This window comes from Chiloscyllium plagiosum, unplaced genomic scaffold (genome assembly GCF_037043375.1).
Source record: "Chiloscyllium plagiosum isolate Xiang-an unplaced genomic scaffold, Cpla_swu_hap1 HiC_scaffold_27, whole genome shotgun sequence".
NCBI lineage: Eukaryota > Metazoa > Chordata > Chondrichthyes > Orectolobiformes > Hemiscylliidae > Chiloscyllium > Chiloscyllium plagiosum.
The window spans coordinates 33,766,476-33,790,584 of NW_028270165.1; the positions used below are offsets into that span (position 1 = coordinate 33,766,476).

The 24,109-nt window shown below is 49.2% G+C and overlaps 2 protein-coding genes across 5 annotated transcripts in view; one reads left to right on the forward strand and one right to left on the reverse strand.

Annotated features, from left to right (window-relative positions):
- Positions 1-8,530, forward strand: part of LOC122543455 (uncharacterized) — a 106,661-nt gene extending 98,131 nt beyond the window's left edge. Inside the window, exon 7 of one of the 2 annotated variants that reach the window (XM_087974347.1) lies at positions 8,231-8,516. The gene's annotated coding sequence lies outside the window, so the exon portion shown is untranslated. Of the gene's footprint in view, positions 1-8,230 lie in introns of both variants that reach the window. The other variant, XM_043682161.2, reaches the window with a different exon arrangement.
- The window catches only part of LOC122543458 (uncharacterized), a 71,042-nt gene that overhangs the window by 39,601 nt on the left and 7,332 nt on the right, over positions 1-24,109 (reverse strand). Inside the window, exons 4-5 of one of the 3 annotated variants that reach the window (XR_015751258.1) lie at positions 23,903-23,958; positions 12,287-14,759 (exon numbers count right to left, since the gene is read on the reverse strand). The gene's annotated coding sequence lies outside the window, so the exon portion shown is untranslated. Of the gene's footprint in view, positions 1-12,286; positions 14,760-17,242; positions 17,315-23,902; positions 23,959-24,109 lie in introns of those variants that run through there. The other 2 variants (XR_015751259.1, XM_087974349.1) reach the window with 2 other exon arrangements.

Here is a 24,109-nt window from a genome sequence, read left to right on the forward strand (position 1 = left end):
ATTAATCATAGTCTCCAGGGATGTGCATGTTAGGGTGGATTGGCTGTGCAAATTTACCCGTTGTGTGAAGGGATGTGCAGGTTAGGGTGAATTAGGTAATTTAGCATGACCAATCCACCCTAACCTGCACATCCCTTAACATGATGGGTAATTTAGCATGGCCATAATGCCCTGGCATGTGCAGATTAGAATGGATTGGCCATACTAAATTACCCATAGTGCCCTGGGATGTGCAGGTTAGCGTGGATTGGCTATGCTAAGTTACCCACACTGAAGGGATGTGCAGGGTAGGGTGGATGGCTATGTAAAATTACCCACAGTACCCTGGGATGTGCAGGTTATAATAGATTGGCCGTACTAAATTATCCATAATCTCCAGGGATGTGCAGGTTAGGGTGAGTCGGCCATGCTAAATTACCCGTACTGTGCAGAGATATGCAGGGTAGGGTGGATTGGCCATGTTAAATTACCCATAGTGCCCTGGGATGTGCAGGATGGAATGGATTGGCCATACTAAATTTCCCATAGTGACACAGGGATGTGCAGGTTAGAATGGATTGGCCATCCTAAATTACCCATAGTGCCCAGGGATGTGCAGGTTAGGGTGGACTGGCCATGCTAAATTGCTCGTAGCGTCCAGGCATGTTGCAGGTTAGGGTGGATTGACCTTGCTAAATTACCCACAGTGCCCAGGGATTTGCAGGTTAGGATGGATTGGCCGTATTACATTCCCCACAGCGCCCAGGGATGTGCAGGTTAGAGTAGATTGGCCATGCTAAATTACCCATAGTGCCCAGAGATGTGCAAGTTAGGGTGGATTAGCCATGCTAAATTGCCCACAGTGCCCTGGAATATGCAGGTTAGAATGGATTGGCCATATTACATTCCACACAGTGTGCAGGAAAGTGCAGGTTAGGGTGGATTGGCTAAGCTAAATTATCTACATTGTGAAGGGATGTGTAGGTTAGGGTGGATTAGCCATGCTAAATTGCCCATGGTATCACAGGGATATGTAGGTTAGGGTGGATTGGCCATGCTAAATTACCCATACTGTCCAGAAATGTGCAGGTTAGTGTGAATTATCCATGTTAAATTACCCATAGTGTGCAGGGATGTGCATGTTAGGGTGGGTTGGTCATGCTAAATTACCCATAGTGCTCAGGGGCATGTAGGTTAGGGTGGATTGGCCATGCTAAATGACCCATAGCGTCCAAGGATGTGCATGATAGGGTGGATTGGCTGTGCTAAATTACTCAGTGTGCAGGGATGTGCAGCTTAGGGTGGATGGCCATGCTATATTACCCATAGTGCCTTGGGATGAGCAGGTTACACTGGATTAGCCATGCTAATTTACCCATAGTGCCCAGGAATCTGCATGTTAGGGTGGTTTGGCCATGCTAAATTACCCATAGTGCCCTGGGATTTGCAGGTTAGAGTGGATTGGCCATGCTAAATTACCCATTGTGTCCAGGGATATGTAGGTGAGGGTGGATTGGCCGTGCAAATTACCAATAGTGTCCAAGGATGTACAGCTTAGGATGGATTGGCCATACTACATTCCCCATTATGTGTAGGGATGTGCGGGTTAGTGTGGATTGGCCATGCTAAATTGCCCACAGTATCACAGGGATATGTAGGTTAAGGTGGATTGGCTATGCGAACTTGTCCATAGTGTGCAGGAAAGTGCATGTCAGGATGGATGGCCATGCTAAATTACCCATACTGTCCAGAAATGTGCAGGTTAATGTGAATTATCCATGTTAAATTACCCACAGTGTGCAGGGATGTGCATGTTAGGGTGGATTGGCCGTGCTAAATTACCCATAGTGCCCAAAGGTATGTAGGTTAGGGTGGCTTGGCCAAGCTAAATTACTCATTGTGCCCAGGGATGTGCATGATAGGGTCAATTGGCCATGCTAAATGACCCATAGTGCCCAGGGACGTGCAGGTCAGGGTGGATTGGCTGTGCTAAATTACTCATCGTGCCCACGGATGTGCATGATAGGGTGGATTGGCTGTGCTAAATTACCCATAGTGTGTAGGATGTGCAGGTTAGGGTTGACTGGCTATGCTGAATTACCCATAGTTTGCAGGAAGGTGTCAGTTATGCTGGATGGGCCATGCTAAATTATCCATAGTGCCCAGGGGCATGTAGGTTAGGGTGGAAAGGACTTGCTGAATTACCCATAGTGTCCAGGAATCTGCATGTTAGGGTGGTTTGGCCATCCTAAATTACCCAAAGTGTCCAGGAATGTGCAGGTTAGGATCAGTTGGCCATGCTAAATTACCCATAGTGCCCTGGGATTTGCGGTTAGAATGGATTGGCCTTGCTGAATTATTCATGGTGTCCCGGGATGTGCACGATAGGGTGGATTGGCCAAGCTAATTACCCACAGTGCTGTGGCATGTGCAGGTCAGGGTGGATTGGCAATGTTAAATTACCCATAGTGTCCAGGAATGTGCAGGTTAGGGTGGATTGGCTGTGCTAATTACCCACAGTGCTGTGGCATGTGCAGGTCAGGGTGGATTGGCAATGTTAAATTACCCATAGTGTCCAGGAATGTGCAGGTTAGGGTGGATTGGCTGTGCTAATTACCCATAGTGTGATGGGGTGTGCAGGTTAGGGTGAATTGGGTAATTTAGCATGGCCAATCCACCCTAACCTGCACATCCCTTAACACTATAGGTAATTTAGCAAGGCCATAGTGCCCTGGGATGTGCAGGTTAGAATGGATTGGCTATGCCAAATTCCCCATAGTGTGCAGGGATGTGCATATTAGGGTAGATTGGTCATGCGAAATTACCCACACTGTGAGGGGTGTGTAGGGTAGGGTGGATTGGCTATGTAAAATTACCCATAGTGCCCTAGGATGTGCAGGTTAGAATAGATTGGCTGTACTAAATTACCCATAGTGTGCACGGTTGTGCAGCTGAGGGTGGATTGGTGATGCTAAATTATCCACAGTGTGAAGGGATGTGCACATTACGGTGAATTGGCCATGTTAAATTACTCACACTGTGATGGAATGTGCAGGTTAGGGTGGATTGGCCATGCTAAATTACCTATAGTGCCCTGGACTGACCACCTGAAGGTGCTGGGTATTTGGTTCGGGGGGACTGGGGCATGCGCCAAGACCTGGGAGGAACGGATCAGGAAGGTGAGACAGAAACTGGGCAGATGGGAGCAACGGTCGCTCTCCATCGCGGGTAAAAACCTGGTCATCAGGCGTGAGGTACTCTCAGTATTGTTATACGTGGCACAGGTCTGGCCTATCCCCAGAACCTGTGCTGCCTCAGTCACCCGGGCCATCTTCCACTTCGTGTGGAGATCAAAGATGGACCGGGTCCGAAGAGACGTAATGTACAAAGACCGGTGCAATGGGGGAAAAAACACACCCAATGCCACCCTCACCCTGATGGCCACCTTTGTGTGTGGCTGCATCAAGCTGTGCGTGGATCCCCGGTACGCAAACACCAAGTGTCACTACGTACTGAGGTTCTACCTGTCCCCGGTGTTGCGAAGGATGGGCCTGGCCTCACTGCTGCAGAACGCTCCGAGTAGTTGGACCGTTCGTGGAGAAATTTTATGAAGAAAAACACCTTTGACCACAAGTCCATCAGGAAGTGGTCAGCACGTAGTGTCCTTGAGACCCTTCAGGAAAAGGAGAGGGCGGATCCTATCGAGCGGTTCCCTGAGCAGACTGTCAAAGCCATTTGGCAGAATGCCTCATCACCAGAACTTTCCAACAAGCACCAAGACATGGCTTGGCTGGTGGTGAGAAGGGCTCTGCCTGTGAGATCATTTATGCACGCCCAGACTCTCAGCCATACCGCACACTGCCCTCGAAGCGGCTGCGGGGGGGACGAGACTGTCACACACCTCCTTCTGGAATGTGCCTACGCAGAGGAAGTCTGGAGAGGAATGCAGTGGTGTTTGTCGAGGTTCGTCCCGAGCCGTGACGTGGGACTCCGTGCTCTACGGCCTGTTCCCCGGGACGCACACCGAGACGGACATCAACTGTGCCTGGAGGATCATCAACTCGGTGAAGGACGCTCTCTGGGTGGTCCGAAACCTGCTGATCTTCCAGCTGAAGGAGTTGACCCCGACTGAGTGTTGCAGACTGGCACATTCCAAGGTCCAGGACTACGTGTTGAGGGATGCACTGAAGCTTGGGGCAGCTGCCGCCAAGGCGCGGTGGGGAAAGACCACCGTGTAACATCTGCCTGCCTAAGAAGAACAGGGGGCCCACGCAGTCATTTGGGCTCCGCTGGCGTCTGAGCTCAATGTAATCGCACCAACCTGTGAATAGGAATGATTACCCTGTTTCGATACGCAAAGAAATGGAATGTTTACAGAAGGATGGCATGTCCAATTGTATAGATCAAATATTTATGAATAAATTATATTTTTGAAATAAAAAAAATTACCTATAGTGCCCTGGAATGTACAGGTTAGAATGGATTGGCCATGCTAAATTGCCCATAGTGTCTAGCGATGTGCAGGTTCAGGTAGATTGGCCATGCTAAATTACCCACAATGCTGTGGCATGTGCAGGTTAGGGTGAATTGGCCATGCTAAGTTAATCATAGTGTCCAGGGATGTGCAGGTTAGGGTGGATTGGCCATGCGAAATTACCCATTGTGTGAAGGGGTGTGCAGGTTAGGGTGAATTGGGTAATTTAGCATGGCCATTCCACACAAACCTGCACATCTCTTAACACTATGGGTAATTTAGCATAGCCATAGTGCCCTCGGATGTGCAGGTTAGAATGGATTGGCCATACTAAATTACCCATAGTCTCCAGGGATGTGCAGGTTAGGGTGAATTGGCCGTGCTAAATTACCCGTACTGTAGAGGGATATACAGTGTAGGGTGAATTGGCCATGCTAAATTTCCCATAGTGACACAGGGATGTGCAGGTTAGGGTGGATTGGCCATGCTAAATTACCCATAGTGCCCTGGGATGTGCAGGTTCGGGTGGATTGGCCATGCTAAATTTCCCTTAGTGACACAGGGATGTGCAGGTTAGGGTGGATTGGCCATGCTAAATTACCCATAGTGCCCTGGGATGTGCAGGTTCGGGTGGATTGGCCATGCTAAATCACCGATAGTGTCCAGGGATGTGCATTTTAAGGTGGATTGGCTGTGCTAAATTACCCACACTGAAGGGATGTGCGGGTTAGGGTGGATTAGCCATGCTAAATTACCCATAGTGCCCTGGGATGTGCAGTTTAGGTTGGATTGGCCATGCTAAATTACTCATCATGTCCAGGGATGTTCAGGTTAGGGTGGATTGGCTATGCTAAATTACCCAGTGTGTGCAGGAAGGTGCATGTTAGGGTGGATGGGCCATGCTAAATACCCATAGTGCCCTAGGATGTGTAGGTTAGGGTGGATTGGCCATGCGAAATTACCCATTGTGTGAAGGGGCATGTAGGTTAGGGTGAATTGGGTAATTTAGAATGGCCAATCCACACAAACCTGCACATCCCTTAACACTATGGGTAATTTAGCATGGCCATAGTGCCCTGGGATGTGCAGGTTAGGGTGGATTGGCCTTGCTAAATTACCCATAGTGCCCAGGGATGTGCAGGTTAGGGTGGATTGGCAATGCTAAATTACCCATAGTGCCCAGGGATGTGCAGGTTAGGGTGGATTGGCCATACTAAATTACCCATAGTCTCCAGGGATGTGCAGGTTAGGGTGAATTGGCCGTGCTAAATTACCCGTACTGTAGAGGGATATACAGTGTAGGGTGAATTGGCCATGCTAAATTTCCCATAGTGACACAGGGATGTGCAGGTTAGGGTGGATTGGCCATGCTAAATTACCCATAGTGTCCTGGGATGTGCAGGTTCGGGTGGATTGGCTATGCTAAATCACCGATAGTGTCCAGGGATGTGCATTTTAAGGTGGATTGGCTGTGCTAAATTACCCACACTGTGAAGGGTTGTGCGGGTTAGGGTGGATTGGCCATGCTAAATTTCCCATAGTGACACAGGGATGTGCAGGTTAGGGTGGATTGGCCATGCTAAATTACCCATAGTGCCCTGGGATGTGCAGGTTCGGGTGGATTGGCCATGCTAAATCACCGATAGTGTCCAGGGATGTGCATTTTAAGGTGGATTGGCTGTGCTAAATTACCCACACTGTGAAGGGATGTGCAGGTTAGGGTGGATTGGCCGTGCCAAATTACCCATCGTGCCCTGGGATGTGCTGGTTATTGTGGATTAGCTGTGCTAAGTTACCCATGGTGTACAGGGATGTGCACGTTAGGGTGGATTGGCCTTGCTAATCACCCATAATGCCAAAGGGCATTTAGGTTAGGGTGGATTGGCTGTGCTAAAGTACCCATAATGCCCAGGGGCATGTAGGTTTGGGTGGATTGGCCATGCTGAATTACCCACAATGCCATGGCATGTGCAGGTTAGGGTGGATTGGTCATGCTAAATTACCCATAGCGTGCAGCGAGGTGTGGGTTAGGGTAGATTGGCTATGCTAAATTACCTATAGTGCCCTTGGATGTGCAGGTTAGGGTGGATTGGCTGTGCTAAATTACCCACAGTGCCCCTGGATGTGCAGATTAGGGTGGATTGGCTGTGCTAAATTACCCATAGTCTCCTGGGATGTGTGGGTTAGAGTGGATTAGTCATGCTAAATTACTGATAGTGCCCTGTGCTTTGCAGGTTAGACTGGGGGGTTGGCTATGCTAAATTACCCATGGTGTCCCGGTATGTGCATAATAGAGTGATTGGCCAAGCTAAATTACCCACAGTATCCAGGGATGTGCAGGTTAGAGTGGATTGGCCAATCTAAATTGCCCGTAGTGCGCAGGGCTGTGCAGGTTAGGGTGAATTGTCATGCTAAATTACCCATGGTGCCATGGGATGTGCAGGTGAAGGTGGATTGGCCATGCTAAATTACCCATGGTGCCTGGGATGTGCAGGTTAGGGTGCATTGGCCATGCTAAATTACCCATAGTCTCCAGGGATATGCAGGTTAGGGTGCATTAGTCAGAGGTAAATGCAGAGCAGTAGGGATGAGGGAATGGGTCTGGATTGGGTAATCTTCAGAGGGTTGGTGTAGACTCGTTGGGTTAAATACCTGCTTTCACACCGTCGGGAATTCTATGAGCCCAGGTCTGCACCTTCCCCACTGCTGTGTCCCACAGAGACTGAGGAAATGCATTTTGCGTAACCTGGGATGTTTTCCTGTATGTGCGCATCAATTTTCCATTTGTCTGTGTCCCATCAAGACTCCTGGTATCCGCCTCAATCTATCTCACCCCTCGGCCCCCCCAGCCCTCCATCAGCGTATCCTTCTGTTGTCGGAATCCAGCTTCCCCTGAAATGTATTCCCGCTGCTCCCCTCAACCACTCACTGTTGGCGGGAAGACCGACATTCATCGGGGCTAAAGTGGGTTCTCTAGAAAGGAGCAACCCCCCCCCCCCTTATCTGCCCATATCTCTGTCTCTCTCTCTACCCCGCTCTCTTCCCCACTCCCCTCTGTTCCCCCCCCCGCTCCCCTCTGTCCCCCCGCTCTCCTCTCCTCTCTCCCCCTCTCTACCCCCCTCTCCCCTCTCTCCCCCCTCCCCTCTCAATCCCTCTCGGACCCATCCAATTTCCTTTTGGAGACTGTTTCTTGCATATCCTCCCATCACCCTCCAGATCATTAAGATTCAACGTATCGGGAAATCCTGTCTTTCACCCCCCCTCCACACACCCCCACATCCTCCCCCACAGCCCCCCCCCCCCCCCCCCCCCAACACGTCCCTGCCGACCGGATATCCCAACCCAATCTAGTCCCACCTGCCAGCACCCGGCTCATATCCCTCCAAACCCTTCCTATTCATATCCCCATCCAGATGCCTCTTAAATGTTGCAATTGTACCAGCCTCCACCACTTCCTCTGGCAGCTCATTCCATACACGTACCACCCTCTGTGTGAAAATGTTGCCCCTTAGGTCTCTTTTATATCTTTCCCCGCTCACCCTAAACCTATGCCCCTCTAGTTCTAGACTCCCCCGCCCCAGGGAAAAGACTTTGTCTATTTATCCTATCCGTGCCCCTCATAATTTTATAAACCTCTCTCAGGTCACCCCTCAGCCTCAGACGCTCCAGGGAAAACAGCCCCAGCCTGTTCAGCCTCTTCCCTACAGCTCAAACCCTCCAACACCTTTGTAAATCTTTTCCGGACCCTTTTCAAGTTTCACAACATCTTTCCGATAGGAAGGAGACCAGAATTGCACGCAATATTCCAACATGGAAGAGCTCAAATCAACATGGTCATTCTAACATATGAGAGACTTAACAAGCAATCCAAGTCCTTTTCAATGTATAATTTCAGTTACATCACACTGTAAATCTTTGCTGTAAACTCTGTGTCGTACGATCTTATTCTCCACAACCACCTGATGAAGGAGCGTCGCACCGAAAGCTAGTGCTTCCAAATAAACCTGTTGGACTATAACCTGGTGTTGTGTGATTTTTAAGGAGAAAGTGAGGTCTGCAGATGCTGGAGATCAGAGCTGAAAATGTGTTGCTGGAAAAGCGCAGCAGGTCAGGCAGCATCCTGGGAACAGGAGAATCGACGTTTCGGGCATAAGCCCTCCTGAAGAAGGGCTTATGCCCGAAACGTCGATTCTCCTGTTCCCTGGATGCTGCCTGACCTGCTGCGCTTTTCCAGCAACACATTTTCAGCTCAGTTGTGTGATTTTTAACTTTGTACACCCCAGTCCAACACCGGCTCCTCCAAATTATTTCTCTTGGAGGTATTTGCATCCTTTATATTGAAGCGAGGCTCACTTTACCTGACCGCCTTGAAAGATGAGGGTTGTAGAGGGGGGGAGCAAAGCGAAAATGTCATCATCCTCTGGCACAAACACTTCGGCCCAACCAGCCCAGGCTAAACGGAATCCCAGACTAAACTAATCCCACCAGCCTGCTCCCGGCCCATATCCCTCCAACCCTTTCCTGTTCCCGTCTGTTGGGGCTGGGATAAATTATGCAGTGGGGTGACTCGCTCATAACAGTCCAATTTAAATTAGATTAGATTCCCTACAGGGTGGAAACAGGCCCTTCAGCCCAACAAGTCCACACCGACCCTCCGAAGAGCAACCCACCCAGACCCATTCCCCTACATTTACCCCTTCACCTAACACTACGGGCAGTTTAGCACGGCCAATTCACCTAACCCGCACACCTTTTGGACTGTGGGAGGAAACCGGAGCACCCGGAGGAAATTCGCGCAGACACGGGGAGAATGTGCAAACTCCACACAGTCAGTCGCCCAAGGCTGGAATCGAACCTGGGACCCTGGGGCTGTGAGGCAGCAGTGCTAACCACTGAGCCACCGGGCCACCCCGTAACTTAGGGGAGCAATGAATTGCGCCATGCAAAACTTGAGTTTGACTGTTTATTGGTGAGCTCACTGGGAGAGACCAGTTGACCTAATGGTCACAAGCCACTCTGACGAGATGCAGAGAGTTGCGTGATTTTGCAGGTTACAATCATTTAACAATTAGCAAACTGTTAATTGCAGTATAATGAGTAATTGGGCACTTTGCCCAGTCACCAGCCTCAGTCACGTAGTGTCTGCACAGTGCTGGTTAGTAGCTGATAACCAAGTGTTAGTATAACAGTAGATTCTTGTATAAAAAGAACATTCCCATACTGGGAAAGAGTTTCACTATCAGGTGCTAGTACAGCCTCAAGGACAGCCACCACACTGAGCCTGGGAATGTACAAGAGGACACGAACATGAAAATTAAAATGGATTCCAGGCTTTTAGTATGCGACAAGATGGCTGCTTGAGTTATAATGAATCTCCCACAATGCCTTGATCCAAATGTCTTTCAAACGTTGTAACTATGCCCATGCCCTCTGGGTAAAGGAAGTCACCCCCCTCCCCCCCACTCCCTGTGTCCTTTTTAAATCTCTCTCCATTAAAAACATGCCCCTGAATCTTAACCTCCAGCCCCCACCCCCAAATCCTCCAACCCTGACGCTCCAGGGAAAACAGCCCCAGCCTGTTCAGCCTCTCCCTCCAGCTCAAACCCTCCAACATCCTTGTAAATCTTTTCCGAACCCTTTCAAGTTTCACAACATCCTTCCTACAGGAGGGAGACCAGAATTGCACGCAATATTCCAACAGTGACCTAACCAATGTCCTGTACAGCCGCAACATGACCTCCCAACTCCTGTACTCAATACTCTGACCAATAAAGGAAAGCATATCAAACGCCTTCTTCACTATCCTATCTACCTGTGACTCCACTTTCAAGGAGCTATGAACCTGCACTCCAAGGTCTCTTTGTTCAGCAACACTCCCTAGGACCTTACCATTAAGTGTATAAATCCTGCTAAGATTTGCTTTCCCAAAATGTGGGCGGCACGGTGGCACAGTGGTTAGCACTGCTGCCTCACAGCGCCAGAGACCCAGGTTCAATTCTCCGCCTCAAGCGACTGACTGTGTGGAGTTTGCACGTTCTCCCCGTGTCTGCGTGGGTTTCCTCCGGGTGCTCCAGTTTCCTCCCACAGTCCAAAGATGTGCAGGTCAGGTGAATTGGCCATGCTCAATTGCCCATAGTGTTAGGTAAGGGGTAAATGTAGGGGTATGGGTGGGTTGCGCTTCGGCGGGTCGGTGTGGACTTGTTTCCACACTGTAAGTAATCTAATTCAAAAATGCAGCACCTCGCATTTATCTGAATTAAACTCCATCTGCCACTTCTCAGCCCACTGGCCCATCTGGTCCAGATCCTGTTGTAATCTGAGGTAACCCTCTTCGCTGTCCACTACACCTCCAATTTTGGTGTCATCTGCAAACTTACTAACCTGTACCTCTTATGCTCACATCCAAATCATTTATGTAAATGACAAAAAGTAGAGGGCCCAGCACCGATCCTTGTGGCACTCCACTGGTCACAGGCCTCCAGTCTGAAACACAACCCTCTGTGTATTTGGATTTTTGGAAAGCATTTATTAAGCCAGCTATGTTGGGTGCTCCTTAACAAGACAAGAGCCTATGGTGTTGGAGGGAATAGATCAGCATGGGGAAGTGGTGGACTCAGGTACAGTTACAACATTTTGAAAAGACATTTGATAAGAAGGAAATGTTTGGAAGGATATGGCCCAGGAGCAGGCAGGTGGGACTAGTTTAGTTTGGGATCATGTTCGGCGTGGACTGGTCGGACCGAAGGGTCTGTTTCCGCGCTGTCGGACTCTGTGTCCCTCAAAAATCGGCTGATTACCAGAATTGGGATAAAGGGGGCATTTTCAGAAGGGCGACCCCTAGTGAAGTGCCGCTGGGATTACCGCTGGAGCCATAATTATTTCGATGAGGAAAGGGAACGGAGTCATCGAGACCTACAGCCACAGACAGAGGCACTTGGGCTCATTGGTCAAAAATATCTATTTTATCTATGTTCTACCCAAATTGACAGGTGGCACAGTGGCTCAGTGGTTAGCACTGCTGCCTCACCGCACCAAGGTCCCAGGTTGGATTCCAGCCTCGGGCGACTGTCTGTGTGGATTTTCCCCTTCTCCCCGTGTCTGCGTGGGTTTCCTCTGGGTGCTCCAGTTTCCTCCCACAGTCCTAAAGATGTGCGAGTTAGGGTGAATTGGCCACGCTAAATTGCCCGTAGTGTTCAGGGACGTGTAGGTAAGATGCATTGGTCAGGGGTAAATGTCGGGTAATAGGGTAGGGGAATGGGTCTGGGTGGGTTACTCTTCGAAGGGTCGGTGTGGACTTGTTGGGTGAACGGCCTGTTTCCGCACTGTAGGGGATTCTAAGATTCCAAGTTTGTGGCTGGTGCACAGAATCTGTGAAGGGAAATCGACAGGTCGAGCAACAACTTGTCCGGAGGAATCCAACGTAGGAGAAAGTGACTGCCGACGCTAGAGATCAGAATCCAAGCGTATGGTGTTCGAAAAGCACAGCAGGTCAGGCAGCATCCGAGGAGCAGGAGAACCGACATTTCAATCAGGAACCTAATGAAGGTCTTAAACCCGAAACGTCGATTTTCCTGCTCCTCGGATGCTGCCTGACCGGCTGTGCTTTTCCAGGAATACAACATAGGCAAGTAAGTCCGTGGAGTTCCAACAGCATTGGAGACAAACCCTTTGGTCCAACCAGTCCATGCTGGCCATAATCCCAAACTAAACTGGTCACACCTGCCTGCTACTAGCCCATATCCTTCCAAACCTTTCCTATTCATGTCCTTATCCAAATGTCTTTTCAATGTATCTGTCATCGCGTCCGCCACTTTCTCAGGAAGGATAGAGGAGCTGAATATTATTTAACTGGTGTTACGACACAACAGGGGACTCTTCAATCTACCGCCCAGAAACGCTCACCTTGCCTCGTAATGTGAGTGAGAGAGAACTCCCGAATTCCACTATTTAACGAAAATAACATCAATTTAAAAATCACCCAATACCAGTTATAGTCCAACAGGTTTAATTGGAAGCACAATAGCTTTCGGTGTTGTGTGATTTACACCCCAGTCCAACACCGGCGTCTCTAAATCATGACTAACATCAATTTATTTTTTTCTTTGAACATTAAACAATTATTCCCAATTCTAAGCCCCTCTTTCCCGTAACTGCTTATTATCTGCCTCCAACTCTATAACAATATGCTGTTCCAATAAAACTTAGTAAAATTACATGGAGTCATAGAGATGTACAGCATGGAAACAGACCCTTCGGTCCAACCCGTCCATGCCGACCAGATATCCCAACCCAATCTAGTCCCACCTGCCAGCACCCGGCCCATATCCCTCCAAACTCTTCCTATTCATATACCCATCCAAATGCCTCTTAAATGTTGCAAATGTACCAGCCTCCGCCATTTTCTCTGGCAGCTCATTCCATACATGTGCCACTCTCTGCGTGAAACAGTTGCCCCTTAGGTCTCTTTTATATCTTTCCCCTCTCACCCTAAATCTATGCCCTCTAGTTCTGGACTCCCCGAACCCAAGGAAAAGACTTTGTCTATTTACCCTATCCATGCCCCTCAATTTTATAAACCTCTGTAAGGTCACCCCCTCAGCCTCTGACGCTCCAGGGAAAACAGCCCCAGTCGGTTCAGCCTCTCCCTGTAGCTCAGATCCTCCAACCCTGGCAATATCCTTGTAAATCTTTTCTGAACCCTTTCAAGTTTCACAACATCTTTCCGATAGGAAGGAGACCAGAATTGCACGCAATATTCCAACAGTGGCCTGACCAATGTCCTGTACAGCCGCAACATGACCTCCCAACTCCTGTACTCAATACTCTGACCAATAAAGGAAAGCATACCAAACGCCTTCTTCACTATCCTATCTACCTCCAACTCCACTTTCAAGGAGCTATGAACCTGCACTCCAAGGTCTCTTTGTTCAGCAACACTTCCTATAACCTTACCATTAAGTGTATAAGTCCTGCTAATATTTGCTTTCCCAAAATGCAGCACCTCGCATTTATCTGAATTAAACTCCATCTGTCACTTCTCAGCCCATTGGCCCATCTGGTCAATTTATTTTCAAAACCACACAGCCACTGTCGTCTTCTGTCTTCCCTCTTCCAGCTGAGGATCTCCCTGAGTCATCATCTTTCTTTTTACTGCGAGTATCTTTCATATGAAAAGGTCCCTTTTGATAGAGAGGGTTTCCTCATTTCTTGGGGAGCAAGGTGTTAGCTCTCCCTGCGTTTCTGTCTCGACGGCATTTGCTCTCTCAGCAATTTTCAAAATGTCTGCGTTTTTATATCCCCAACATTGGATCATCTCATTGGTTCAAAGTTGGCAAAACAATAAATGCAATTCGATTGGGTTTTAGTATTCTGGGGCATAATTTAAACTGACTGGTTAAATTCAAATTGTTGTCAAAGCAGCAACCAAAGCTCAGGTATCCCTTTCACAGCCTCTTTTCAATTTTCCAGTACACTGTGGGACTGCCACCTAGTCAGACATAGAGGGGCTTGTAAGCTCGCAGTTTAGAACAGCCTTCAGCTTCAGAACACTGGAGAAAAAATGCAGAAAGCCATAGAAGTAAAGGGATTTGGGAATTCTCGTCCACGAATCTCAAAAAAGTGAGCATTCAAATTCAGCGGGTGATGGGGAAGACAAATGGTGTGTTTATTTCAAAGGAAATAGTGAAGTCAGGAGATTTTGCTGAAATGCATTCTACGAGGCACCTAGTTCAACCATATTGAGAATACCATGAGCAGCTTTTTTGTCTCTGAAAGAAATTTATTGCAGGCGTCGGAGACAGTCCAGAGATCGATACCGAGGGACTGCCTTTGAAGAGGTTGAGTGCCTTGGGCCTGCATTTAGAAGGAGAGGCGACCGTATTAAAATAAAAGACTCTTTGGGAAGACTTGAGAGGCTCGGAGTGGAAAGGTCGTTTCCCCTTGTGTGGGAGAGTGTAGGACCAGAGGGGGCGCCATCTCCAAGTGAGGGGGTGGCCTGTTGACGACAAGGAATTTCCTCTCTCTCCAGGCAGGGGGAGGAGTGAATCTGGAATTCTTCACTGCAAGGGGCTGCTGGGTTATTGAGGATATTCAAGGCAGAGCTGAAAACGTGTTGCTGGAAAAGCGCAGCGGGTCAGGCAGCATCCTAGGAGCAGGAGAACCGACGTTTCGGGCATGAGCCCTTCTTCGGGAAAGTGGAGTGGAGGGTGATCAGATCATTCCCAATGGTAAAGCAGGCACGATGGGTAGAGTGGCTGAGTTATGTTTCCGTATCTTCCAGCCCAAGCGATCTGGGGGGATTTCAGGCCTGCCGGAAAAGGTCGGGGAGTGAGTAAAATTAGTGGGAAGAGAGAACAATTTGCATTTGGATGGAAAAGAGCTTGAGAGAGGTGATAGTGGGAAATATTTGGGGTGGTTCAGTGGTTAGCACCGCTGCCTCACAACGCCAAGGACCCGGGTTTGATTCCAGCCTCAGGGTGACTGTCTGTGTGCAGTTTGCACATTCTCCCCTCCCCCACTGCGTCTGCGTGGGTGTCCCCCGGGTGCTCTGGTTTCCTCCCACAGTCCGAAGATGTGCAGGTTAGAGTGGATTGGTCCAGGTAAATTACCCACAATGCCCAGGGATGTGCAATTTAGGGTGAATTGGCCATGCTAAATTACCCACAATGCCCAGGGATGTGTGGGTTAGGGTGGATTGGCCAAGCTAAATTACCCTCAATGCCCAGGGATGTGTAGGATAGGGTGGATTGGCCGTGCTAAATTACCCACAATGCACAGGGATGTGCAGGTTAGGGTGGATTGGCCATGCTAAATTACCCACAATGCATAGGGATGTGCAGGTTAGGGTGGATTGGCTATGCTAAATTACCCACAATGCACAGGGATGTGCAGGTTAGGGTGGATTGGCCGTGCTAAATTATCCACAATGCACAGGGATGTGCAGGTTAGGGTGGATTGGCCATGGTAAATTACCCACAATGCACAGGGATGTGCAGGTTAGGGTGGATTGGCTATGCTAAATTACCCACAATGCACAGTGATGTGCAGGTTAGGGTGGATTGGCCGTGCTAAATTACCCACAATGCACAGGGATGTGCAGGTTAGGGTGGAGGGGCCATGCTAAATTACCCACAATGCACAGGGATGTGCAGGTTAGGGTGGATTGGCCATGGTAAATTACCCATAGTGCCCAGGGATGTGTAGGTTAGGGTGGATTGGCTGTGCTAAATTACCCACAATGCACAGGGATGTGTAGGTTAGGGTGGATTGGCCATGCTAAATTACCCACAATGCCCAGGGATGTGTAGGTTAGGGTGGATTGGCCATGCTAAATTACCCACAATGCCCAGGGATGTGTAGGTTCAGGTGGATTGGCCGTGCTAAATTACCCACAATGCACAGGGATGTGCAGGTTAGGGTGGATTGGCCATGCTAAATTACCCACAATGCACAGGGATGTGCAGGTTAGGGTGGATTGGCCATGCTAAATTACCCACAATGCCCAGGGATGTGTAGGTTCAGGTGGATTGGCCGTGCTAAATTACCCACAATGCACAGGGATGTGCAGGTTAGGGTGGATTGGCCATGCTAAATTACCCTTAGTTTGAGTTACAGATCAGCTCAGAAAGATTTAAAGAGAGAGTTAAGAAGAGCAAAGAGAGGACACGAGCAGTCTTTAGCAAATAGAATAAAGGAGAACCCTAAAGCTTTCTATAGGTATGTGCGGAATAAAAGGATGATTAGGGTAGGAATAGGGCCAGTCAAAGACAGAAGTGGGAAGTTGAGTGTGGACCCTGTGGAGATCGGAGAGGTGCTAAATGAACATTTCTCATCGGTTTTCACTCAGGAAAAGGAGAATATTGTAGAGGAGAAGAATGAGGTACGAGATATTAGACTCGAAAGGATCGAGGTTAGTTCCGAACAGGTGTTATCAATTCTAGAAGGAGTGAAAATAGGCAAGTCCCCTGGGCCGGATGGGATTTATCCGAGGATTCTCTGGGAAGCCAGGGAGGAGACAGCAGAGCCTTTGGCATTGATATTTGAGTCGTCATTGTCTACGGGTTTAGTACCTGAGGACTGGAGGATTGCAAATGTTGTGCCTTGTTCAAGAAGGGCAGCAGAGATGACCCAGGTAGTTATAGACCAGTGAGCCTTACTTCTGTTGTAGGAAAGATTTTGTAAAGGAATATTAGAGATCGGATTTATAATCATCTAGCAAGCAACAATTTGATTTCAGATAGTCAACATGGTTTTGTCAAGGGCAGGTCGTGTCTCACAAACCTCATTGAGTTTTTTGAGAAGGTGACCAAGCATGTGGATGAGGGTAGGGCAGTTGACGTGGTGTACATGGACCTCAGTAAAGCCTTTGATGAGGTTCCACATGGTGGGCTGTTGGGGAAAATGCTGAGGCGTGGGACTGAGGGTGATTTAGCAGTTTGGATTAGAAACTGGCTTTCTGAAAGAAGGCAGCGAGTGGTGGTTGATGGAAAATATTCAGTCTGGAGTCCGGTTACTAGTGGTGCGCCACAAGGATCTGTTTTGGGACCACTGCTGTTTGTCATTTTTATAAATGACTTAGACACAGGCATAGGCGGATGGATTAGTAAATTCGCAGACGACACTAAAGTTGGTGAAATAGTGGACAGTGTGGAAGAATGTTACAGTTTGCGGGGGACTTGGATAAACTGCAGAATTGGGCTGAGAGGTGGCAAATGGAGTTCAATGCAGCTAAATGTGAGGTGATGCACTTTGGGAAGAATAACAGGATGGCAGAGTACTGGGTCGATGGTAGTGTGGATGTGCAGAGGGATCTTGGAGTCCATGTGCGTAGATCCCTGAAAGTTGCCACCCAGGTGGATAGTGCTGTGAAGAAGGCATACGGTGTGTTAGGTTTCATTCATAGAAGGATTGAGTTCTGGAACCGCAATATCATGCTGCAACTATACAAAACGCTGGTGCGGCCACACTTGGAATATTGTGTACAGTTCTGGTCGCCATATTTCGGGAAGGATGTGGAAGCATTGGAAAAGGTGCAGAGGAGATTTACCAGGATGTTGCCTGGTCTGGAGGGAAGGTGTTATGAGGAAAGGCTGAGAGACTTGGGTCTGTTCTCATTGGTAAGAAGGCTGCTAAGAGGGGATTTGACAGAGACATATAAGATGGTCAGAGGATTAGATAGGGTAGGCAGTGAAAGTCCTTTTCCTAGGACGATGACGTCAGCTTGTATGAGGGGGCATAACTACAAATTGAGGGGTGATAGATTTAAGACAGATATCAGAGGCAGGTTCTTTACGCTGAGAGTGGTAAGGACATGGAATGCCCTACCTGCTAATGTAGTCAACTCAGCCACATTAGGGAGATTTAAACAATCCTTAGATAAGCTCATGGATGATGATGGGATGGTGTAGGGGGAGGAGCTGAGAATAGTTCACAGGTTGGCGCAACATCGAGGGCCAAAGGGCCTATTCTGTGATGTATTGTTCCATGTTCTATGCCCAGGGATGTGCAGGTCATGGTGGATTGGCTGTGCTAAGTTACATATGGTGCCCAGGGACGTGTCGGTTAGAGTGGATTGGCCCAGGTAAATTACCCATAATGCCCAGGAATGGGTAGGTTAAGGTGTATTGTCCATGCTAAATTACCCATAGTGCCCAGGGATGTGTAGGTTAGGGTGGACTGGCCATGCTAAATTACCCATAGTGCCCAGGGATGTGTAGGTTAGATGCATTGGTCAGGGGTAAATGTAGGAGAATTGGTCTGGGTTGGTTACCCTTCAAAGGGTCAGTATGGACTCATTGGGCCAAATGGCCTATTTCCACACTGGAGGGAATCTAACATAAAAATTGTCTGCTGGAGTAGGCCTTTCAGCCCTTCGGGTCTGGCCAACCACACGATCTCAGTATTCCTGCTCCCATATCCCTTCAGCCCCCAGGGCCATGTCCAGATCCCCGTTGAATATATCCAACGCACCGGCCCCAGCGGCTTTCTGGGGGGGGGGGGGGGAGGGAGGGAATTCCGTGGGTTCGCATCTCCCCGAGCGAAGGAATTCTCCCTCAGCTCAGTCCCGAATGGCTCACCCCTTTATCCCTTAGACTGTGAACCCGGAGACCTGTTCAGAGGTTGGACGGGGTGAGGCGTGGGGGGGGTTACAAAGGGACAGAGAGGAGAATCCCCTGCTGTTTCTGGATGCCCATGGTCGGGGATGATGCGAAACCTGGAAGAATTTGGAAATTGTGAATTCCAAAAGGATGTCGGCAAGTTGGTAGATCGATGGCAAGACCATGTTCAACGCAAAGACCTGTGAGATGATGCAGTTTGGTCAGATGAACACCGAAAGACTACGTAAAAGGCTGAGGGGCTCGAGGCTGTGTTCGTTAGAGAGCAGAGACGTGACTTAATAGAGACATACAAGACTATCAGAGGGTAAGATAGGGTTGGACTGTAAGAGCCTTTTTCGTCGGATGGTGACGGCTAGCATGAGTGGACGTCGCTTTAAACTGAGAGGTGATAGATGTAGGACAGATGTTTGATCTGATTAGATTAGATTCTCTACAGTGTGAAAACAGGCCCTTCGGCCCGTCAAGTCCACGCCGACCCCTCCGAAGAGTAACCCACCCAGACCCATTCCCCTACATTTACCCCTGACTAATGCACCTAGCACGATGGGCAATTTAGCATGGCCAATTCACCCTGACCTGCATATTTTTGGACTGTGGGAGGAAACCGGAGCACCCGGAGGAAACCCACGCAGACACGGGGAGAATGTGCAAACTCCACACAGTCAGTCGCCCCGAGGCTGGAATGTTAGGGCTTATGCCTGAAACTCTCCTGCCCACAACGGATGATTAGATTCCCTACAGTGTGGGGACAGGTCCACACTGACCGTCCGCAGAGTAACCCCCACACAGACCCATTTTCCTCCCACTAACACTACGATCAATTTAGCGCAGCCAATTCTCCTGACCTGCAGTTTTCTGGTTTCTGGGAGACCCCCACGCAGACACGGGGAGAATGTGCACATTCCACACGGCCAGTCACCCGAGGCCGGAATCAAACCTGGGGTCCCTGGTGCTGTGAGGCAGCGGTGCTAAGCACTGAGCCACCCCTCGGATGCTGCCTGACCTGCTCTGCTTTCCCCGGCAACACACTTTTCGAGTCTGACTCTCTAGCGTATGCAGAACGCTTTAGGGAACATCTCCGGGACACCCGCACCAATCAACCACACCGCCCCGTGGCCCAACATTTCAACTCCCCCTCCCACTCTGCCGAGGACATGGAGGTGCTGGGCCTCCTTCACCGTCGCTCCCTCACCACCAGACACCTGGAGGAAGAACACCTCATCTTCCGCCTCAGAACACTTCAACCCCAGGGCATCAATGTGGACTTCAACAGCTTCCTCATTTCCCCTTCCCCCACCTCACCCTAGTTCCTAACTTCCAGCTCAGCACTGTCCCCATGACCTGTCCTACCTGCCTATCTTCCTCTCCACCTATCCACGCCACCCTCCCCTCTGACCTATCACCTCCATCCCCACCCCCATTCACCTATTGTACTCTCTGCTACTTTCTCCCCAGCCTTACCCCCCTCTCAGTTATCTCACCACTCTGCAGGCACTCTGCCTCTGTTCCTGATGAAGGGCTATTGCCCGAAACGTCGATTTTTCCTGCTTTTCGGATGCTGCCTGACCTGCTGTGCTTTTCCAGCACCACCCTAATCTAGAATCTGCAGTCCGCACTGTCTCCTGCGCACTAATTGATAGGAAAAATGTGAAAGTGTTGGAAAGAGCACAGGAGCGAGTTAGGCTGTAGCCTAGTGGTATGATCACTATCGAATTATCATATTAACCCAGAGACCCAAGTAATAGTGTGGGGGCGCAGATTCAAACCTTACTGAGACAATTTGAATTCAATAAAAATACAGATTCACTCGTGACCCATGAATCCATTACCCAAAAAGAAAAGTCTTCTGGTTCAGTAATGTCCTGCAGAGAAGGAAATCTGCCATCCTTACCCGGTCTGGCCCATAGCAATGCGGTTGACTCTTACCTTCCCTCTGGGCAACTATAGGGATGGGGCTATAAATTCTAGGCCTGGCCAGTGATGCCCTCGTCCCCTGAGTGAATTTTTAAACAACAAGTGCACCAGTGGCTGCGGGAATGAGAAACGTCCGCTACAGGTAAATAGTGAACTATCCGCCTCGGAGACAAGAAGGGGGTTTGACAGAGGTTTTCAAAGTCCGGGACAGGGTACACAGAGAGAAGCGATAACCGCTTTGTAAAAGAGCAAAAAAGGAGAGCGAGGATTTGGGGGAGGGTACAGATTTTAAGTGACGTGCCAACAAAGCGAAAACACACTTCTTCAAACAGCCAATCGTCAAATCCCTCCAGTGTGGACGCCATTCAGCCCGTCGGGTCCATACCAACCCTCCGAAGAGTATCCCATCCGGGCCCACTCAGTACCCTATCCCTTTCGCGTTTAATATCCCTAATCTGCACATCCTTCCCACCACCGCCGCACCCCAACCTGCGCATCTTTGGACAACAGGAGATACAATGTCCACACAGACAGTCGCCCGAGGCTGGAATCGAACCCGGGTCCCTGGCGCTGTGAGGCAGCAGTGCTAACCACGGTGCTGCCCCATTGGGGTAGTTAGGGTATAGAATGCATTGCCTGGCAATGTGGTGGAGGCAGGTTCAACTGAAGCATTCAGAGTGTGGTGGTAGATCATAGCACCCCCTACAGTGTGGAAACAGGCCCTTCGGCCCAACAAGTCCTCACCGGCCCTTTGAAGAGTATCCGGCCCAGACCCATTCCCCTACCACTCTACGTTTCCCCTGACTAATGATCCTAACCTCTACACCCCTGAACACTATGGGGCAATTTAGCAAGGCCAATTCGCTCTAAGCTACACATCATTGGACTGTGGGATTCCTGATGGAGGGCTTATGCCCGAGACGTCGACTCTCCTGCTCCTCGGATGCTGCCTGATCTCCGGCATCTGCTGTCCTCACTTTCTCCCATTGCGGGAGGAAACCCACGAGGGCCGTGCAAACCCCGCACAGGCAGTCACCCCGAGGCTGGAATGGACTCCAGGCCCCTGGTGCCATGAGGCAGTGGCGTTAACCACTGAGCCACCGTGCCGCCCATTCAAGAGGGCCGCAGTGGTGAGTGCTTGAACAGAAATGGGACAAAGTCATGAGCTTCACACCAAGCAACTGTCCAGCGCAGGCCCGGATGGTCTCCTGCACTCAAGCAATTCTACGATTCTATGGACAGTTTGTTCCGGACTGGGCCAGACCCTCCCCCCTGCCGAAATATTTCAAGCAAATGACCCAGACCCTGCGTTTGCTAGTTGTTTTAAGCAGATGTAACACGGAGTGCTGTAACAGGCCTGACCAGTCAGTTTTCAACAAAACAGTGCTTTATAAAATCATGAGGGGGCATGGATAGGATAAATAGTCTTTTCCCTGGGGTGGGGGAGTCCAGACTAGAGGGCATAGGTTTAGGGTGAGAGGGGAAAGATATAAAAGGGATCTTAGGGGGAACTCTAGCACACAGAGGGTGGTGCATGTGTAGAATGAGCTGCCAGAGGAAGTGGTGGAGGCTGGTACAATTGCAATGTTTAAAAGGCATCCGCGTGGGTATATGAATAGGAAGGGTTTAAAGAGACATGGGCCTAGTGCTGACAAACAGGACTAGATTGGGTTGGGATATCTGGGCGGCATGGATGAGTTGGACTGAAGGGTCTGTTTCTGTGCTGTACATCTCTAAGACTCAATGAGACCACTGGCATTACCAAATGAAAGGCAAACAGAAGGGGACAGAAAACCCAAGAGATCATCCTGACTTATGTACGCTGTTCCAAACAATCCCCATAATCACCCCTCGGCGCAAGGAGGTAAAATTGATCACCGGGTCTGGCAGGAGGGAGAGGTGGCAGAGAGATTTAGCAGGGAACCTTGTTCTACTGTCGCTGGATTCCCCAGCTTAAAACTGACCGGCCCCTCTGAACAGCTCAAACCAAAGAAAAGCTGAGCCGCTCCCCTTTCATTGTAGAAGTGATTTTGTTTTTACAAAAAAAAAGGTTTTAAAAACCTTTTCCTGAGGCAGTGTCCGTTAGCTATAATCAATTTGGCCGTAAAACCCTGGGGTGGCACTGTGGCTCAGTGGGTTAGCACTGCTGTCTCACAGCACCACGGTCCCAGGTTCGATTCCAGCCTCGGGGCGACTGACTGTGTGGAGTTTGCACATTCTCCCCGTGTCTGCGTGGGTTTCCTCCGGGTGCTCCGGTTTCCTCCCACAGTCCAAAGATGTGCAGGTTGCCCATAGTGCTTGGTGCATTAGTCAGAGGGAAATGGGTCTGAGTGGGTTACGCTTCAGAGGGTCGGTGTGGACTGGTTGGGCCGAAGGGCCTGTTTCCACACTGTCGGAAATCTAATCAGAACTCTTTGAAAAAACAATCAAAGACAACATAATCTTGTTAAAAAGAGCAGCGTTCTGACAAGTTATAGGGTCATGCAGCACGGAAACTGGCCTTTCGGTCAGAACATTCTACGCTGACCATAATCCCATAGGAAAGTAGGCCCACCTGCCTGCTCCTGGTCCACATCCCTCCTTTCCTCCCCATGTCTTTATCCAAATGCTTGTTAAATGTTGTGACTGCACATGCATCCACCTCTGGAAGTTCACAACCCACTCTCTGTGTTCAAAAAAAATACAACAAATGACCCTCATGTCTTCATTTAAATCTTTCTCCTCTCGCCTTATAAAAGTGCTCCCCTCCCCAGTCTTGAAATGTCCCCCCCCCCCCCAGGGAAAGGACACCCACCATTCACTTTGTCCGTGCCCCTCATGATTTTATAAGGTCACCCTGCGCACAGGTATCAAAAGAGCAGAAAGGATCTTTATAACAAGGGAGAAGGAGAAGTGAACTTAACTGATCATAAGGACAGAGTGAAAGTGAACAACTGAATAGAAGATGCAATGGCTCCCTCAGGTGGTGATGTGAGGCCAGAACACAACTGGAAATTAACAATGATTTGGAGATGTCGGTGTTGGACTGGGGTGTACAAAGTTAAAAATCATACAACGCCAGGTTATAGTCCAACAGGTTTAATTGGAAGCACACTAGCTTTTGGAGCGACGCTCCTTCACTCTGTGACAATCACCTGATGAAGGAGGGTCGCTCCGAAAGCTAGTGTGCTTCCAATTAAACCTGTTGGACTATAACCTGGTGTGGTGTGATTTTTAACTTTGTAAATTAACAAAGTGAAATTGAGTGAGAGTCAGAGAGCCAATGGACCCCTCTAGGTGTGGACTGGGGAGCTGGTTTCTTGAGCAAAACGTAAATGGAACACGCGACAATGTTCAGTTCTGGTTTTACAATTTCGCTTTGTTACAACACAGCAGGGAACCCCACTGCTAATTACGCCAAACCCCCAGAAAAACTCACCTTGCCTTGTAATCTGTTAGAATATGAGTGACGGAGAACTCCCCGAATTCCACTGCCTAAAGAAAAATCATATCAATTTATTCCATAACTTTAAACAATCATTTACAACTCTAAGCCTCCTTTCTTTTCAATGCCTCCAACTCTATAACAATGTACTGTTCCAATAAAAACCTGTATTAAAATTACATCAACTTAATCTCAAACACA